Raw genomic sequence first — 10456 nt, 5'->3', positions numbered from 1 at the left:
CTTTGATCTCCTTGTCCTTACATTTCTTTATATCGGCAACAAGTTTATATATAACCACTTTTTACTATATAAGATATTCAAAGTTGATAAAATGAATGTTCAAAGTCTTCAAAGGTTTTTAACAAATAAGACTTTAAAATTCTAGCTAGTAATCTTTGACATTAGGAAAATATCCAAAACAATAGTGTTCTTTGAGTTGATATGATTAAACTGTGAACTAGATACAATTTATTCATTAAATATAATGCTATTTAGCATTTAGTTCTGAGATGATAAAGCTAATGTTATTTGCTTTAACAATCCTCTCAATGAAAATATACACTATGATTGAATTATTGCCAGTTACATAAGTCTTTGTGCTTTTTGTAAGTTTTTCATTTTTAATATTAAATATAAAAATCAACTATTTTCTAATTATATTTGTCTTCATCATACTCATATCCAAAGTTCATATTAACCCTGTTACATCTTTCTTTGAAGATTTTGTGTATGTGTATGGTACTGGTGATTGACTCCAGAACATACTAGACAAATGTCTTATCATTAAGTCACACAAAAGCCCCATAATTTCTTAGAATGTTTCAAAATGAGCAAGTCCTAATTTTTATGTATTTATATTAAGGGTTAAACTACTTTATATCTCAAATGTTGAGTTTTGATTATATTTAGTTTAGATAATGTTACTAATTATTATACACCACAGAAACATTTTTGTTCAGATATTTGCTTTTTGTCAATGTAGTTGTATTATCCATTTTACCTTTTTCTTAATGAACATCATAGCCCCATGATCATATTATATTTTATTTTTTTTTTCTTTTTGCAGTTCTGGGAATCAAACCCAAGACCTCGAATATGCTAGGCAAGTGCTCTATCAATGATTCATGCTTCTAGCCTTTTTTAAATAGTTTTTAAGTTGATTTTTTATTAATATGATCTTTATATTTTTAGTATATTTGATGAAACAGTTCTTATTTTTCCATTTTAATTTTTCCTATCAAATTACAATTCAGCTAATACTAGTAGATTAAAATTTATTAAAATATTATTTGGACCTAATTAATTCTTAAACTAACATGGTCATTATGATAGAGTGGACACATCATTGCAAAACCACAAAGGAGAGGAAGGATGGTTTTTCCTCACCTGATACCACCTCTCAGATATTTTTTTTAATTTTGTATTTGGGAAGTGTGGTGGTTACATTTGTAAAATAGGTAAATCAGAATTAAACTATTGGAAAGCGGGAATGTCTCTTGCGTTTCATTCTTATTCTATGATCCCAGATTCCCTGATCTTTGATTTCCTTGTTGGTGTGGAGCATTTGAATTTTTGATGTTTGTTGATATAAACAAAATTTTTCCTATAACCCTTAGTTTTTAACTTCCATTTAGAAAAGCTTAGACAATGTCCTTACTCTTTCCCATCTCACATTATGTATATTACATGCTTACACAATATCAGGTGTAAAATTATTGGGATGTGACTTGATATGATTCCAGTAAGGAAACTGAGTGTGAACAGGTGTTGAAAGCAATATAAAAAGAAGTGTATGTCATACATAGAAGAGAAGAGAATTAAAGTCTGCTAGTTCTATGACACTGTCAGAAGAAGAATGGAAACAACTATCTCAATATCTATACTGGCCTTTGAGTTATTTGGTGAGGATAGGGAAAGAGTGGGGAAAGGAGGAGATGGAAAGAGATAGTAACACGTGCTGGGGTTGTGGCTCAGTGGTAGAGCACTTGCCTTGAACGAGTGAGGCATTGGGTTTGATCCTCAGCACCACATAAAAATAAATAAATAAGGATATTGTGTTCATCTACAAATTAAAAAATATTTTTTAAAAAAATGAGGTAGTAACACAGCTCAAGGGATGGATGTGGCTTTTGTCAGAACATTAAAGAATATCTTCAGTTTCACAGTACAGATAACATTTTAAAATAGCTAATAAATTAATGATTGATGCTGACCACTACTATGAAATATGGTGCTATAACTTCAAGGTTTGTAGTGAGCCACTATTGACATCTCTGTTACTTCCTGCAAGTCTTACTTTAAGTTTGTGAAGTTTTTAAGGGAGTTTCATGATTCATGGGTACCCATTAAATGATCAATTTTTTCTTTATTAGATTTTTTTCTGCAATATTGCTTAATAAAATATCATCAGGATTATTACATAAAACCTTATACTGAGATTATCTTATAATAACTTATTACAGTCTAAGCCTATCTCCCAAAGATCCACGTGTTAAAGGCTTGATCTCAGGGATGTGCATTTAGATGGTTTTGTAGACTTTTGGGAGGTGTGTATCCTTATAGGAGGTCTTTAGATCACTGGGAGTATGCCTTCAAAGGGGACTGTGGGACCCCAATTTAATTTTTCTCTGTTTTCTGGCTCCTGATGTGAGAAGTTTACTCTGTAATGTGACTTGCACCATTACCATCTGGTATCCCCACTAATGGCCCAAAGTGACAGAGCCAAACTTTCTTGGACTGGAAACTCAAGGACTGTTGAGTTAAATAAACCTTTTCTTTTTTATAAGTTGCCTCAAGCATTTCATTACAGCAATGAAAAGCTGTAGTCTGAAGTTGTAGTCTTCAGTTAGTCTCAAGTGTCTTGTAGAGAAATAAAAATTTAGAGTTCTAGAAATTAGATATGAAAAAATAGATTTTTCCCCATATTTATATTGGTGCATTATAGTGGTACATAATGGTGGTATTTGTTGTTACATATTCATAAATGCACACAATATAATAATATAATTTGGCCAATAACACACCCCAGTACTTTCCCCCTTCATCCCACAAACCTTTCACATCCCACCTGTTGGTCCATTTCCTCTACTGATCTCCCTTCAATTTTCATGAGATCCACCCCCATCTTTCTTTTCCTTTTTCCTCTCTTGCTCCCACTAGAGAAATGAGAGAGAAGATACCACCCATAACCTTCTGATTTTGACTTATTTCACTTAACATAATGGCCTTTACATTCACCCATTTTTCTGCAAATGATGTAATTTCATTTTTCTTTATGACTGAATAAAACTCAATGGTGTATATATACCACATTTTCTTGATCCATTTATCCATTGACAAAAGTCTAGGCTAGTTCCATAGTTTGGCTATTGTGTATTGTGCTGCTATAAGCTGGGTATGCATTTATCACTATAGAATAATCACTTTAATTCTTCAGGATAAATATGAAGAAGAGGTATAGCTGGGTCATATGGTAGTTCTATGCCTAGTCTTTTGAGGAACCTCTATATTGATTCCATAGTAGTTGTACTAATTTATAATCCAACCAACAGTGTAAACATGTCGCCTTTCTCCATATTCTCTTCATCATTTATTGTTATCTGTATTTTTAATGACTGCCATTGTGACTGTCATGAGATGAAATCTCAGTGTTGTTATGATTTTTATTTTCTCTAATTGCTAATGATGCTGAACACTTTTTTCTATATTCATTGATCATTTGTATTTCTTCTTTTGAGAAGTATCTGTTTAATTCATTCTCATTTATTAATCGGATTACTTCAGTTTTTGGTGTAAAGTTTTTTGAGTTCTTCATATATTCTAGATATTAACCCTCTGTCAGAAGAGTAGCTAGCAAAGATTTTTCTCCCTTTTTATATGTTACTTCTTCACATTCTGAACTTAGTTCTTTACTGTTCAGAGCTTTTCAATTTGATGCCATTTCATTTATTAACTCTTAAAAGTATTTTCTGAGCTTTAAGGGTCCTATTGAGAAAATCATTGCCTATTTCTACACCCTAGAGTTTTGAACCAATGTTTTCCTCTATGGGTTGTATCGTTTCTGATCTAATTCCTAGTTCTCATTCTTCTACATATGGATAACCAGGTTTTCTATCACTATTTGTTTAATAGGCTGTATTTTCTCCAGTGTATGTTTTTTGGCATCTCTGTCAAGGGTTATATAACAAGATTCATGGGTTTGTCTCTTTGTCTTCTATTCTGTACCATTAGTATATATGTCTGTATTTATGCAAGTTCCATGATATTTTTCTTACTATAGCTCTATAGTATAATTTGAAGGTTTTGTGATGCCCCTATTATTGGCTTAAAATTGCTTTGACTATCCTGGGTGTCTTTTTTCCTTCAAAATGAATTTTAGGCCTTTTTTGTAGTTCTATGAAGAATATCATTGTTATTTTGATAAAGGATTGCTTTGGAATATATATATATATATATATATATATATATATATATATATACATTATAATGGTACATAATGGTGGTATCTGTTGTTACATACACATTTTACATATTTGTTGTTACATATATATATAAATATATAGTTTTGTTACATATATATATATATATATATATATATATAGTTTTGATAGTATGACCATGTTGATGCTATTATTTCTGCCTCTCCATGAACTTGAGAAGTCTTTCCATTGTCTGAGTTCTTCTTAAAATTCTTTGTACAATATTCTATAGTTTTCATTGTCAAGTTCTTTCACCTCCTTTGTTAGATTTATTCCTATGATTTTTTAAAGGTTATTGTCAATAGAATTGTTTTCCTGATTTATTTCTCAGCAGATTCATTGTTGATATATAGGAAAGTTGTTGATCTTTGTCTGTGATTTTGTAATCTGCTACTTTGCCAAATTAGTTTATCAGCTCTAGCAGTCTTCTGGTGGAATTTTTTTTATCTTCTAGGTATAGGATTGTCTCAGGCATTTTATTATAGTAATGCAAAGCTGACAAATATATTCTACAGTTAGCCTTAAGATTCTTGTAGAGAAATAAAACTTTAGAGCTCTAGAGATTAGACATTAAAGATATCTCTATGGAAAAAAATAAACAAAAATTATGTGGATAAATGAGACTTTACCAGGAAATGAGGAACAATAAATGAATGGGGTTGGAAAATATCATGCTAATTGAAATAAGCCAGTCCCAAACTAATTTTCAGGAAAGGAAGAATTCCATAAGTAGAGTCTTGGAAATGAGAAAACAAAGTATGGTCAGAGTATGTTCTTTTTCAAAGTTGGAATGGGGGAAAGAGACAGATCATGAGGTGGAAATTATGTATCAAGACTTTAGCAACAGTAACTAGGAAATATCAACAATTCATCACTATTAATCTAATATTTTAGAAAAGATGAAAAGAAATAATGTTCCTTGGCTTAAATATAATGTTGTACTTAGATAGTTTATATTTAATATTTTAAAAAATTTTTAAATATAATCTATATTTATTATATTGTAAGTACATTTATAAATTACCACATTTTCTATGTGGTGATGGGAACTTTTGTGAAATATGTCTAGTATCATACACTGAGAGCAAATGTGTTAATAGATACTATTTGATAATCTACTGAATAGGGACAACATTGTGTACCATTTTGATCTATTAACTTTTATGATATTAAAATATTGGCACAATTTTCCAAATTCACATATTTTACTTATGCATTCATCTCTTGAGTTGTGGAAAAAGTGATTATTTTAAGCTAATTTTGCATTCAAACTTCTTTCGTAGTACCTCAAAATGTTAGATCTTTCACTTCTTCTTATAGTTTGAAATGTAAATCAATTAACATTCTGACTCTCTAATAATTCTTCTAATAAAAGATGTTTTATTGCCTTTATTTTAGTTGAGTACTAATGCTCTATTTCTTGGCATTTCATGATTCTTCTAAGATAATGGCTGAATCCCAAAGTCATGTCTTTTCACAAAGTCTCCAAGAAACCATGAAGAAAGAGAAAAGGAAATAGCATTAGCCATAGCTTATGTTTAGATATAACTAGAGGGAGATGACTGCAAGTTTCAACTCACACAAATTGAGTAAATCAACACTCAAAATAAGAACAACATTCTGAACCTTTCAAGAAAGCAGAGAATTATCAAAGATTGAACAGAGGAAAGGAGGATGAGAGGGGAATACCACTGTGAATGCAGTTTGAATCATGTCAGTCAGTGCTATGTGAGGCTGATTATGAAAAAATCTGATAAAGAGTGCAATTAAATAAAAGGTAGGAACTTAGAATGTGCTTTGGACAAGAGAATGTGTCATTTTTGAGGAGAATAGTACCTCTATGAGATCAAGTAGCAGCATAGATATAGGAGGTACAAACCAGAGGTTTTCTTGCAAGAAAAAAAGAGGAAGAATTTGATGAAAAAGAGCCAATGAAACAGGAAAATGCTCAGTTATTAATTAGACCATCTGTGAATATACATCCAAACCATAAGATTCAAAACAGACTCATATATAAAACCAAAAAACCTAATCAATAAATGGACTAAGGAACTGAACAGATAATTCACAGAAGAATATATATAATCTATAACAAATATATGAAAAAATGTTCAACATCTCTAGCATTTACAGCAATTTGATTTGTATTTCTGTAAGATTTCATCTCACTCTAGTAAGAATGACAATTATCAAGTATACTAGCAACAATAAATGTTGGCAAGGAAGTGGGGATTGCTGTTGGGATTGCAAATTAGTGCAACCACGCTGGAAAGCAGTATGGAGATTCCCTAGAAAACTTGGAATAGAAGCACCATTTATCCAGCTATCCCACTCCTCAGTCTGTACCCAAAGGACTTAAAATCAACATACGGTAGTGACACAACCACATCAACGTTTGTATCAGCTCAATCACAATAGCTAAAATATGGAACCAACAGAGATGCCCTTCAATAAATGAATGGATAAATAAACTGTAGAATGAATATATGAATATATGGATACACACACACACTCACACACACGATGGAATATTCATCCATTGTGTGTGTAAGTGTGTGTGTGTGTGTGTGTGTGTGTGTGTGTGTGAATTATGGCATTTTCAGTTAAATGAATGGAGTTGGAAAATATCATGCTAAGTGAAATAAGCCAGTTCCAAAAAACCAAAGGCCAAATTATCTCTCTGATATGTTGATGCTGATCCCTAATGGGATGGGGTGGCAAGGGAAGATTGGAAGAACTGTGGATTGAGCAGAATGGTGTGAGGGTAGGGAAGTGGGTATTGGGGTGGAAAGATGGTGAGTGAAATGGACATTATTATCCTGTGTACATGTATGATTGCATGAATGGTGTGACTCTGCATCCTGTATAGCCAAAGAAATGAAAAGCTGTGCTTCATTTGTATATAATGAGTCATAATGCATTCTGCTGTCATGTATAACTAATTGCAAAAAATTTTAAAAATAAAAGTTTTTAAAAATAAGAGCTGACAAAACTAAGGAAATAATTTAAGGAAAGAATAACCATATAAATGATTCAGATTCATTACAATGTGCCCACAGGAAAGTAGGTACATTTGATAAAAGCAAAAAAAAAATAGTAATGAGAACAAAAAAGCTGAAAGAATAGAATGATCAAGAGCAATGCAGACAATCATGGAGAAAGGGACTGTTGTAATTGGAGTCCAAGAACAAGAACATCAAAAAATGTGATGATGGAAGTGAACTACAATTTAAATTGATGATCTAAGAAAATATCCCAGAAATAAAAGAAGACATGATTATACACACTGATAAATGTCTTCCATACACTGAATAACTTGTTTTTGAAATGTATTCTAGTAAAATGAGTGTACTATAAGGATTAATTTTTTTCTCCAGGTTTTTAAGACTTAAAAGGCCACTTAAGGGGAGACCCTGGCGGCGGCGGCGCCTGACACTCGCGCCTCCTGCCGTGCTCTGGGGCGGCATGTCCGAGGCTAGCGGGGCCTGGCCGGGCGGCTGCGGGGTGGGAGTCGGGGCAGGGGCCGGGACCCGGGCGCTGCCCCCTCCGCCCACAGCGCTGCCACCCGTGCCGCCGCAGGGCTCCCCCTGTGCCGCCGCCGCCGCCGCCGCCGCCGGGGGCTCCGGCGCCTGTGGTCCAGCGACAGCAGTGGCTGCAGCGGGCACGGCCGAAGGACCAGGAGGCGGTGGCTCGCCCGGATCACGGTGAAGAAGGCTCAGCTGCGCTCCGCCCCGCGGGCCAAGAAACTGGAGAAACTCGGAGTGTACTCCGCCTGCAAGGCCGAGGAATCCTGTAAATGTAATGGCTGGACAAACCCCAACCCCTCTCCCACTCCCCCCAGAGCCGATCTGCAGCAGATCATTGTCAGTCTCACGGAATCCTGCCAGAGTTGTAGCCATGCCCTAGCTGCTCACGTTTCCCACCTGGAGAATGTGTCAGAGGAAGAAATGAACAGACTCCTGGGAATAGTGTTGGATGTGGAATATCTCTTTACCTGAGTCCACAAGGAAGAAGATGCAGATACCAAACAAGTTTATTTCTATGTATTCAAGCTCTTGAGAAAATCTATTTTACAAAGAGGAAAACCTGTGGTTGAAGGCTCTTTGGAGAAGAAGCCTCCATTTGAAAAACCTAGTATTGAGCAGGGTGTGAATAACTTTGTACAGTACAAATTTAGTCACCTACCATCAAAAGAAAGGAAAATGATTGTTGAGTTGGCCAAAATGTTCCTAAACCGCATCAACTATTGGCATCTGGAGGCACCATCCCAACGTAGTCTGCGATCTCCCAATGATGATATTTCTGGATACAAAGAGAACTACAAAAGGTGGCTGTGTTACTGCAATGTGCCACAGTTCTGTGACAGTCTACCTCGGTATGAAACCACCCAGGTGTTCGGGAGAACATTGCTTCGCTCAGTCTTCACTGTCTTGAGGCGACAGCTCCTGGAACAAGCAAGACAGGAAAAAGACAAACTGCCTCTTGAGAAACGAACTCTAATCCTCACCCATTTCCCAAAGCTTTTGTCCATGTTAGAGGAAGAAGTTTATAGTCAAAACTCTCCTATCTGGGATCAGGATTTTCTTTCAGCCTCTTCCAGAACCAGCCAGCTAGGAATCCAAACAGTTATCAATCCACCTCCTGTGGCTGGGACAGTTTCATACAATTCAAACTCATCTTCTCTTGAGCAGCCAAATGGAGGGAGCACCAGTCCTGCTTGCAAAGCCTCTTCTGGGCTTGAGGCAAATCCAGGAGAAAAGAGGAAAATGAATGACTCTCACGTTCTGGAGGAGGCCAAGAGACCCCGAGTTATGGGGGATATTCCTATGGAATTGATCAATGAGGTCATGTCTACCATCACAGACCCTGCAGCGATGCTTGGACCAGAGACCAATTTTCTGTCAGCACATTAGGCTAGGGATGAGGCAGCAAGGCTGGAAGAACGGAGAGGTGTAATTGAGTTTCATGTGATCGGCAATCCCCTGAACCAGAAACCAAACAAGAAGATCCTGATGTGGCTGGTTGGCCTACAGAATGTGTTCTCCCATCAGCTGCCCCGAATGCCAAAAGAATACATCACACGGCTTGTCTTTGACCCCAAACACAAAACCCTTGCTTTAATTAAAGATGGTCGTGTTATTGGTGGTATCTGTTTCCGGATGTTCCCATCCCAAGGATTCACAGAGATTGTTTTCTGTGCTGTAACCTCAAATGAGCAAGTCAAGGGCTGTGGAACACATCTGATGAATCATTTGAAAGAATATCATATAAAACATGACATCCTGAACTTCCTCACATATGCAGATGAATATGCAATCGGATACTTCAAGAAACAGGGTTTTTCCAAAGAAATTAAAATACCTAAAACCAAATACGTAGGCTACATCAAGGATTATGAAGGCGTCACTTTGATGGGATGTGAGCTAAATCCCCGAATTCCATACACAGAATTTTCTGTCATTATTAAAAAGCAGAAGGAGATAATAAAAAAGCTGATAGAATGAAAACAGGCCCAGATTCGTAAAGTCTACCCTGGACTTTCCTGTTTTAAAGATGGAGTTCGACAGATTCCTATAGAAAGCATTTCTGGAATTAGAGAGACAGGCTGGAAACCAAGTGGAAAAGAGAAAAGTAAAGAGCCCAAAGATCCTGACCAACTGTACAGCACCCTCAAGAGCATCCTCCAGCAGGTGAAGAGCCATCAAAGCGCTTGGCCCTTCATGGAACCTGTGAAGAGAACAGAAGCTCCCGGATATTATGAAGTTATAAGGTTCCCCATGGATCTGAAAACCATGAGTGAACGCCTCAAGAATTGGTACTACGTGTCTAAGAAATTATTCATGGCAGACTTACAGCGAGTTTTTACCAATTGCAAAGAGTACAACCCCCCTGAGAGTGAATACTACAAATGTGCCAATATCCTGGAGAAATTCTTCTTCAGTAAAATTAAGGAAGCTGGATTAATTGACAAGTGATATCTTTTCCCTCTGCTTCTTAGCAACTCATTGAGCAGTGTGCCTAAAGCAAGGTGGTTTATTTTTTAGAGAATTTGATGATATGTTGAAGAGACTTGTAAATGTAATAATTAGCACTTTTGAAAAACAAAAAAAAAAACCTCCTTTTAGCTTTCAGATATGTATTTAAATTGAAGTCATAGAACATTTTTATTTTATGGAATAGATTTTAATCTATTTACTACTATTATGTAAATTTTCTAT

General features: G+C 35.5%; 1 pseudogene; it reads left to right on the top strand.

Moving 5' to 3' along the window:
- The first annotated feature begins 7703 nt into the window (after positions 1–7703).
- Positions 7704–10213, top strand: LOC143387810 (histone acetyltransferase KAT2B pseudogene; annotated as a pseudogene).
- The last annotated feature ends 243 nt before the right edge of the window (positions 10214–10456 follow it).

This window comes from Callospermophilus lateralis, unplaced genomic scaffold (genome assembly GCF_048772815.1).
Source record: "Callospermophilus lateralis isolate mCalLat2 unplaced genomic scaffold, mCalLat2.hap1 Scaffold_147, whole genome shotgun sequence".
Lineage (NCBI taxonomy): Eukaryota > Metazoa > Chordata > Mammalia > Rodentia > Sciuridae > Callospermophilus > Callospermophilus lateralis.
Note: the sequence above shows the minus strand (reverse complement) of the source record. Positions and strands in the feature narration are given on the sequence as shown.